We start from the raw sequence: 8,421 nt of genomic DNA, 5'->3' as shown, positions 1-8,421 counted from the left end.
AGGAGGAAATGAAATTTTGACCTCATGATGCCAGTGCTTGAAATGATAAGGGCTCAAAGTTAGGCTACTGAGAAATTTAAGAACGTAAGCATTTAAGCATTAAGCCCTTAGATTCATCTTCTGGGAATCATCTCTTCCAAATATCATGTCAATCCATCTTATAGTTGTTGAGAAATTTAAGTCTTGATCAAAGTGGTGAACAGACAGACAGACAGACTGACTGACTGACTGACTGACTGACTGACTGACCATCTAGACTCATGCCACTTGAATGGCTATAAACTGTAAATGAGCCAGAATGAGCTTAGAAGGCTGATTTTGTTGATCGTCTGTGCTCCCAGGCAAGATATTAAAAATGTACCCTTAAAACAGAATAAACTAACGTTTCTTGTAACATCCACATGTACAAAGAAACACAGTGATGCACGAAACAACATCACTACCATGATAAACTGGGAGCTGTTCAAATGGCAGTGAGTAAATGTGGTGGGACTGTGTTGCTGGAAATAATCTGTGAAGAAACTTTACACACATTGACACTAGAATCAGTATCAACAGCTTGGATCCAAATAACAGACACTTGCTGATATATATATTTCATTATGATTATTAATAATAACAAAGCTGGGTCATCCATGGCAGCAAGTCTAACATATGTAATTCCAGGTTTCTGTGATACATGGCTTCATGTTTGTGTCCTCAGGGGTTTCCTCCTCTTCTTTCTCTCTGTTTTTTAGTTCTTTATGTTACCTCTCATGTTCCCTGTGTTCCCAGTACTTTCTTGGCTTCTCCAGGCCAGCTGTGTTGATTTGTCAGTAATGATGAGAACAGATACAGAAGAAACTAAAGCACCTGTATGTCTCTCATCTATTTCTCTCAAGCTGTTGTCATGCACTTCCTGTCTTCGCTCCTTCACCCACTCCTTCAGAGGGCCAAGAATCCATCAACTGATGGACCATAAAACCATAATGCTCTCCATTTGCAGTGTGTTGCATTATTTTGTGTTTTCATCAGCTCAAGTTTCTACTTTTCAGGAAAAAAATACAGCTATATCTTTAAAAGAGGAAAGTTTTCAAGTAAAATCTTCTTTAGTGTCAAAGTTAAAATGCAGTTTAAAGTAAGTGAACAGTGAACAACATGTGCATGAGTGTTTTTGCATGTTTGTGTATCTTCCCCGTCAGTAACCCATTGAAGAACAAACTGCACTGTTCCTATCTCTCTCTTTGTCGGAGGCCTTTTTAATTGAAAAAGCTGTTTCTTTAGTGGAAAAAACTCTGGAAGATGGCTCTCACCTAAACACCGCATACTGCACTGTGTCATCTCACATGTGGGAGGTCACTGTGTGTTTACACTAACATGCATGCATTGCCTAGACCAGCTACCAAAACAAAGAACAGAGAAACTCAGATTACTGCACACTCAGAATTAATCATCTAGAACTGTCTGGATCTGACAATGTGGATTTGGGTCTACATTATTAATCCTATTTTTTCTTTCCTTTGGGAAGAAGAGTATGAGGGGATTGTATAAATCCCCCAAGTTTAAAGACATGTGGCTTTCAGAAGTATTGTAGTTTAGTTTTATGAAAAGATTCTCCAAACTTCAGTGGAGGCTTTAGACATCAGTGCTGCTGTATTTCTCCGGCTTATCAAGAATAACAGTGAGAACAAAAGTTCTTTCTTGAATTTGTAGTTTTTCTGGAGCTCTCAATCACATCTTGTGATCTTCCTCAGTGCATGGAGTTTCTTAGTTGTCATCACATGACCTAAATATGGAACGTTGGTCACATGTGAATAGATAGTGGTACATGGCGAAGTTTGAAACCTCTGTTTCTGGTTCCAGATGTGAATGGCCTCAGTCTTTTTGCAGCTGTTCATGGCTACCAGTTGATGATATCACCAGATGCAGTTGAAAGGTAGGACGGAGACCTTGAATTGCGATGTTTTTTGTCTAAAAACCAATGCATTTGTATCACCACCTGCTGTTTGGAGGTGACACTTGAAATTGAAATGCACAGTTTGTTGTCTCGAGTGCTTTTGTGAAAATCAAGTCACCAAACAAGTCCTTGAAATGTGCAGCGTGCGAGCAAATAGCCTCATTATTACTGATTGCAAAGGCTAATTACATGAGTCAGCTGTAAAATCAATCCGCCCATGTGCCTATCTTATAGTTAGATCAGTCTCTGAACTTATACAGGTTAAAACCTTTCTGACCTTATATAAAGAAATGTGTAATTTTGACAACTGAATAACATCTAAATTATCCATCAAGGTGTGATTATCATCATCAAACAGAGTTTACCATAACACACATCCATCACAATGAAAAGATCTATTTTATCAGCATCTAATTAGATGGCACTTATCCAACATACTGTATCTGTTTGATCCTGTAGAGTCAGGGTAGAGTTCTTATTCAGGGAGAACCGACGTGGAGAGATAAACAGCTTTGTTTGAATGCTGATTTAATATCATGAAATATGTGCATAATTCACAGTTCACAAGCAATTACGTGAAGGTAAAGTGTTGCGATCACAATGTTTTTTTCCTAAAAATCTCCTGAGGGAAATGACAGTCAGGTTTCTTTGGATTTGTGAAGACTTCCAAAAACTATTCAGCCCTGCTTGCTACAACAGGTTTCACTGTGCTTCATAAAGCTTGATGTTACTCATGCGCATGGTATTAGGAGTTTGTGTTGGATATGCTCCTATCATATTAATCACTCCATAGAATCAAATAAAAGCCTATTTCAGTGTTCACAGTCCACAATTCAAGATCCACACTGCTGTTTCGAATGTTTCCTGGTACTGAAGTCTGTCAGTGTTGATCTGTCATCTCCTTTTCTCAGTATTAAAACCTGACACGGGTTGACACTGACTGTTTTTTTTACAGCCTCAAGGGTCACAACATTCACCTCTCTTTCAACCTCTTCTGGTTTCACTTGATAAGCCAGGTGTAGTTCTTGCATAGCAAAGATTTAACGTAAGGCCAGCCTGTCAAATGTTATAGTTCTCAGCTCCTGCAGTGCTACAGGCAATGGGCTTAGTGTTTGGTTTTATGGTGCAAAATCTAAACAGACTAGACTATGGTGAGAAAACTGAGTGAATACTTAAGACACACGAGAAGTCTTTTTCTGAGGGGTCTAACACTGAGCCAAGCTATCATTTTATCCCCAAACCCTTGACCTCTGCTGCCATTTGAAGGCTTCATATCACAGATCGTTTAAATAATTGAGAAAACTACCTCTCTTTAACAGTGTCATTGAACAGAACCTGTCTGTAGTGTGAACAGGACAGTTTGTCAGAGCTTCCAGCCAATCAACCCTCTGATACTCCGCTTTATTAAACAGCTTTAAATCACTTCTGTCTTACTCTACATCTCCAACAATGCCAAATTACCTCATACACAGCTGTAAAACATTTTTTGGCATTTGTTTTGTATGGCAACTGTCAGGATTTCACAGCTCATTTACTGTATCTATCACTTAATGTATGAATCTGTGTGTAGGACAGACTGTTACAGTATGATGTGGGTTTTTATCGCCACTGAATGATTTACTATTACCGGGATAGCTGGAACTGTTCTATATACTGGGTCAGCAGCATAATGGTTTAGTTTTCTTGCATTTTTTCCAAGCAAATAAAATATCCCTGGGAGAGGATACTCCCTCGTATCTCTGCCCGTTTCAACTTTCCAGGCTTTTATTTCTATTAATTCCAGACACTAAAAAAGAACCACGTCCTGTTCAGAGATTACTGTTTTCCAAGAAAGGGTCACCAGACACTGAATCTGTAGAATAGAAAATGTCACAAGACTAAGAGTCTACAGCCATGTGAGCAGCTCCCTGAGGTCACTACAGCTGCCAATGGTCCGCTCCTGTGGGTCGTACCCGAGGGTAGAGACAAGTGATCTATGTGGTCGTTTAAGTTGGAGGACTTGGAGTACTATCCACAGAGAATGGTGAGAAAACTTCATGAACTAATCGTAAACTTTAGTCAGTTTTGTGTTTGAGCAATCAGCCGTGTCACAGCTATTTAGGAGAAACGTTGTGAGTTCAGCACCAAACTTCATTCCTTTACTCATCGAGAGCTGTCTCCAGAGGTGGAAAGTAACACCAATATTAACTCTTGTTTCTTTCACGTCTTTTCTTCTACTGAAGTTAGCATGCTAACTAGCCAGGCCCGGACGTCTCATCACTTTCCGATAGCGACTCACTGTAGCCTCCAATCTGCCCTGAAGATGTAGCGCTGCTCAGAGGGCGTATTATAACCCTCTTGTAACTGCAACAATGGCCGAAGCTGTTGTCAAGTGACAATCACCACCACCCGCTCCAGGCAAGAAACCATGTTTAGCGGCAGAGAAAATGTACAAATAGCCACGTTTAGCCTGACTCTCCAAATCATATACTGCCTGTTGCCATGCTATGGTAGTAAATTGCTGTTGCTAAGCATTAAATGGAACGTGCAGGAAAAGGGGCGTTGAGGGAATAACAATAATAGATTCTAAGAGGAGCTTGGCGCATTGACAACATGGACTTGTGGAACTGGTTAGCATTTGGAGGGAACTTTGTGAGGATAATGGACAATAAAAGATGATCTACAGCTCATATGATAGTCATGAATCACTGGGTTAGGGTTAGGGTTACTCACTGTATCTTTATTAGCCCTAAAGGCGCAGGATAATCTTTTTGTTGTGGTTTTTCTGTGGTTTTTGCAAGTTACTTTCAATATGCTGAAATACTGATTTAGCTACACAATCTTCATATTTAACTATTTTTTTTATTGATTTTACCCTAACAAATAGTATCTGATCCTCTTAATAAGGCACACCTCATTTATTCATTTTTGTCAGTGACTAGTTCTGTTTCAAACCTCTGTTTTCCTCTCAAAAACCCTGCCCACTCACTCTGTTAGTGGCGTATGGTATGGCAGACCAGCAGGTTGGCTGCTCTCTGACACAGGGAGCCCAGGTTATCTTACTATGACACCCTGAGGTCCAAACTTGTATGAAAAATATATCTTTTCACTCACCTGCTGAGTGGATGACTTTGGATTCTTGATGGCCAGAGCTTATTGTTGTCCCTTCTGAAAGTGTTATATTTCCATCCCGCTGCAGGTTCAGTGACGGGATGGGCCTGTTTGAAGATGCCAACATATTAGCTGCAACACAAACACACCTGTTCTAACATTCAAGCCAGACATACCTCCCAAATGAACACCAATGGATATACTGATGAAGTGTAACTGCGTTTATTGATCAAAACCACTATGAAGTGCTCCCCTCTGCTGCAGCACCCAGGACCAAATCATTCATCATCTGCTGACAGCAGCAGCACTGGGCAAAGCTTTGCACACTTGGCTACCACTGAGGCATTCAGTATCTGTATTGGTGAGATTGATGAGTGTCATACCGAGATTAACGTAAACAAACAGAACCTGATGTACAAACAAGCTTTTCATTCAGTGCATTTACACCCTCTTCTTTGCCTCTTTTCACCTTTCTTGGCTTCTTCACAATCGAGAAAGTGGCTACGCCTGCCGGGACACACCCAACAACAACCCATCTTCAAGCCTCTGTTGCTCTGCTTCTGATGGATGTAATGTTTCTTCTTCAAGGCAGTGGAAATTGATCTTTGCTTTATATCTGTCATTTGTGATCACATATTCTTATTCTTGCTCTGCACATCTGTCATGCAGCAGGTGAGGTCATAGATAATGAAAACCTCAGGGAGGAGACGCAGGCTGCGGAGCTGCTCCCAAACTGCAGCCAAGTGAAGTCAGTGGAACAGCAAGGACAGCCGTGCAAGGACTGCTGGGTATCTGTGTATAACCTGCAGGGGTATGCTCCTGGCTCATGCTCCTGACACTTGAAATACCTGCCCAAAGGAAAATATAGATTCACATTTATCCAACTCTTTCCTAATCATAGTGAACATACCTTCCTGAGAAACCCAGCATAAGAAAAGTGCACCTAAATCTTTAAACCGAAAATAGTGGGAAACGTTAGATAAAAGACAAGTATAAATTATAAGTATTTACAAAAAACTCACGCTGTCCAACAACTGCCTGAAGCCAGGAGAGAAAATATTGAAACTCAGAGTCTCTCAGCTGGATTGGCAGCTGGATTTAAAAAGTTAGGTCAGTCTGGTCTGGATCAGTCCGCTACCTGGACTCACTGACAAAAACACATGGCTCAGTTGATTATATTGCACCAAGCTGTGTCCCAATTCCATACTACATACTTACTAACCCAGTTTTATTTATTTTATTTTCTTCTGTATTTTGGTCTTTTTGTCATTTTGGCTTCTGAGACCTGAGTTTGAGTTTTGAAATTATAAACAAATGTGTTTATTGCACCGTTGTGTATAAATGCTCCATGGTTTATGTATGAAATACTCAAGCATCACACCTGTGACACGAAGGTGCCGACAGCTACAGTATACACACTTCTTGTCCATTATCATGAAGCCCGTCGTCGACCCTGACACATACTGGGTTTTGAAATATGTCATGCTGTTTTGTTGTCTTTATGGGAAAATGTAAAAACAGACTATACTATACTACTACCACTATTTACACAGCCATTTTCATTTTAGGATTGTTGCATCCAGAACCTATGTATGCAAACCTGAACGTAGCCTGTTTATTGCTAATTTAAATACTTGCCAATTTTGTCATGTTTTGTTACAGTATATGGTTTATGTAGTGAAAGACGAGGAAGAGTGTTGCAAAGCACTTTCCCTTGATTGTTTTTTCTTTCCCCAGTGCTGACTAACATTTCAGGAAATACAAGTGATCAATAATCACAACTTTGACAGCGAGGAAACACTTGGTTTGTGTATGTATGTATGTGTGTGTGTGTGTGTGTGTGTGTGTGTGAGCGTTTGTGTGTGGGTGTCAGACATCACCATGTTTTTTGGGTTTGTAATTGATAATACCTTAGACTTCTGTATATTGTATATATATTGCCATGGCAATAACATACAGGAATGAGATAGAGAGGGCACATGTCCATGTGTGTGTGTGTGTGTGTGTGTGTGTGTGTGTGTGTGTGAAAGGGAGAGAGTGTGTGTTTCTACAAACAGGCAGAGACAGATGCTTGACAGAGCAGATTTGGACCCTGGGGCCAAAATAAGCGATCTAAGGATGAAGTCCATGCACACACACACACACACACACACACACACACACACACACACACACACACACATACACACACACACACACACTCATCTCATCGCTATGCAAATGTAGACCTTGACAGTGCTCTCCATCAAATATGCTTCACTGTTTTTAAAGTTTAAATTCTGCAAGACAAGGTTTGTGAATGTCCACACAGTCAGTCTCAGGCTGTAGGTTATACTTTTGTCCTTCATGTGTTTTTTTAACAGTAATTATAGTTTACTAATATGAGCAACAGAAAATGAGTTGTGCTAGCAAAAAAGATTTTGGGAAGTGAATGAAATTGTTATTTATTTTATCACTTCAGAGGTCATAACAGGCAACGTTTGATGCAGAGTTACACACTATTGAAGTCACTCATATTGAGACAAAGGTGACTGTTGTGGATCAAGAGGTCTCCATAGAGTAAATCTTGCCTATTTCTGCACAAGCAGATGGCTGCAGGGCTGAGGCACAACCATGAGCAGACGAGGAGACACGATGAGGAAGAGGGCGGTGGGGAGAGCGTGGAGGGTGGCAGAACATTTAGGCTGTGAGTGGGTGAAGAGCTGAGGTTCACTGAGGAAACACAAGGCAAAACTAGAGTCACGGCTGGAGTTGTGACAGTATGTCCCAAAACAACAGATGGACCCAAACATGACTTGATGACTGATCGACCCTCATTACACCTCAAAGGGGGGAAGAGGATACATTAGGCCTAAATGAGGGGAATTCCAGATTCAGATCTTATCGCTCCGACACATACACACACACACACACACACACACACAAACACACACTCACTCACAGACTCTTATTCACATGATGCATGCCTCATGCTCACCTGTGTTGAACCTACTGTAACCTGTAACATCAGCAATACATAATACATAAGCCATTTAATCCAGAGAAACGCTGCCATTTAGCTGCAGGCAGAGACACATGGAGAAGAGTCAGCGAGAGAAAGAGAGAGGAAGCAAAGAAACAGGAGAGAGAAAGTCAAATGTACATTCAGGCATTCCAGAGCGAAACAGCCGACAAGCCAACACACATTCTGTAGAGAGAAGGCGAGGCAATGCCTACCAATAAAATACCATAATTGAGATCTTCATGCAACCAAAGTCTGACAGCAGGAGTGATGATATGGAAATAAATCCTCACAGTATATGAAACTTCACAATATCAATATGAGCCTATATACAGTATATATCATGATATAATAAAACTTCTTGGAAAAAAGCTTATAGATACAATAACCAGAC

The sequence above is a fragment of the Seriola lalandi genome, unplaced genomic scaffold, assembly GCF_002814215.2.
Source record: "Seriola lalandi dorsalis isolate HSWRI2012SDOR001 ecotype SW California unplaced genomic scaffold, Sedor1 jcf7180002054691, whole genome shotgun sequence".
Lineage (NCBI taxonomy): Eukaryota > Metazoa > Chordata > Actinopteri > Carangiformes > Carangidae > Seriola > Seriola lalandi.
Note: the sequence above shows the minus strand (reverse complement) of the source record.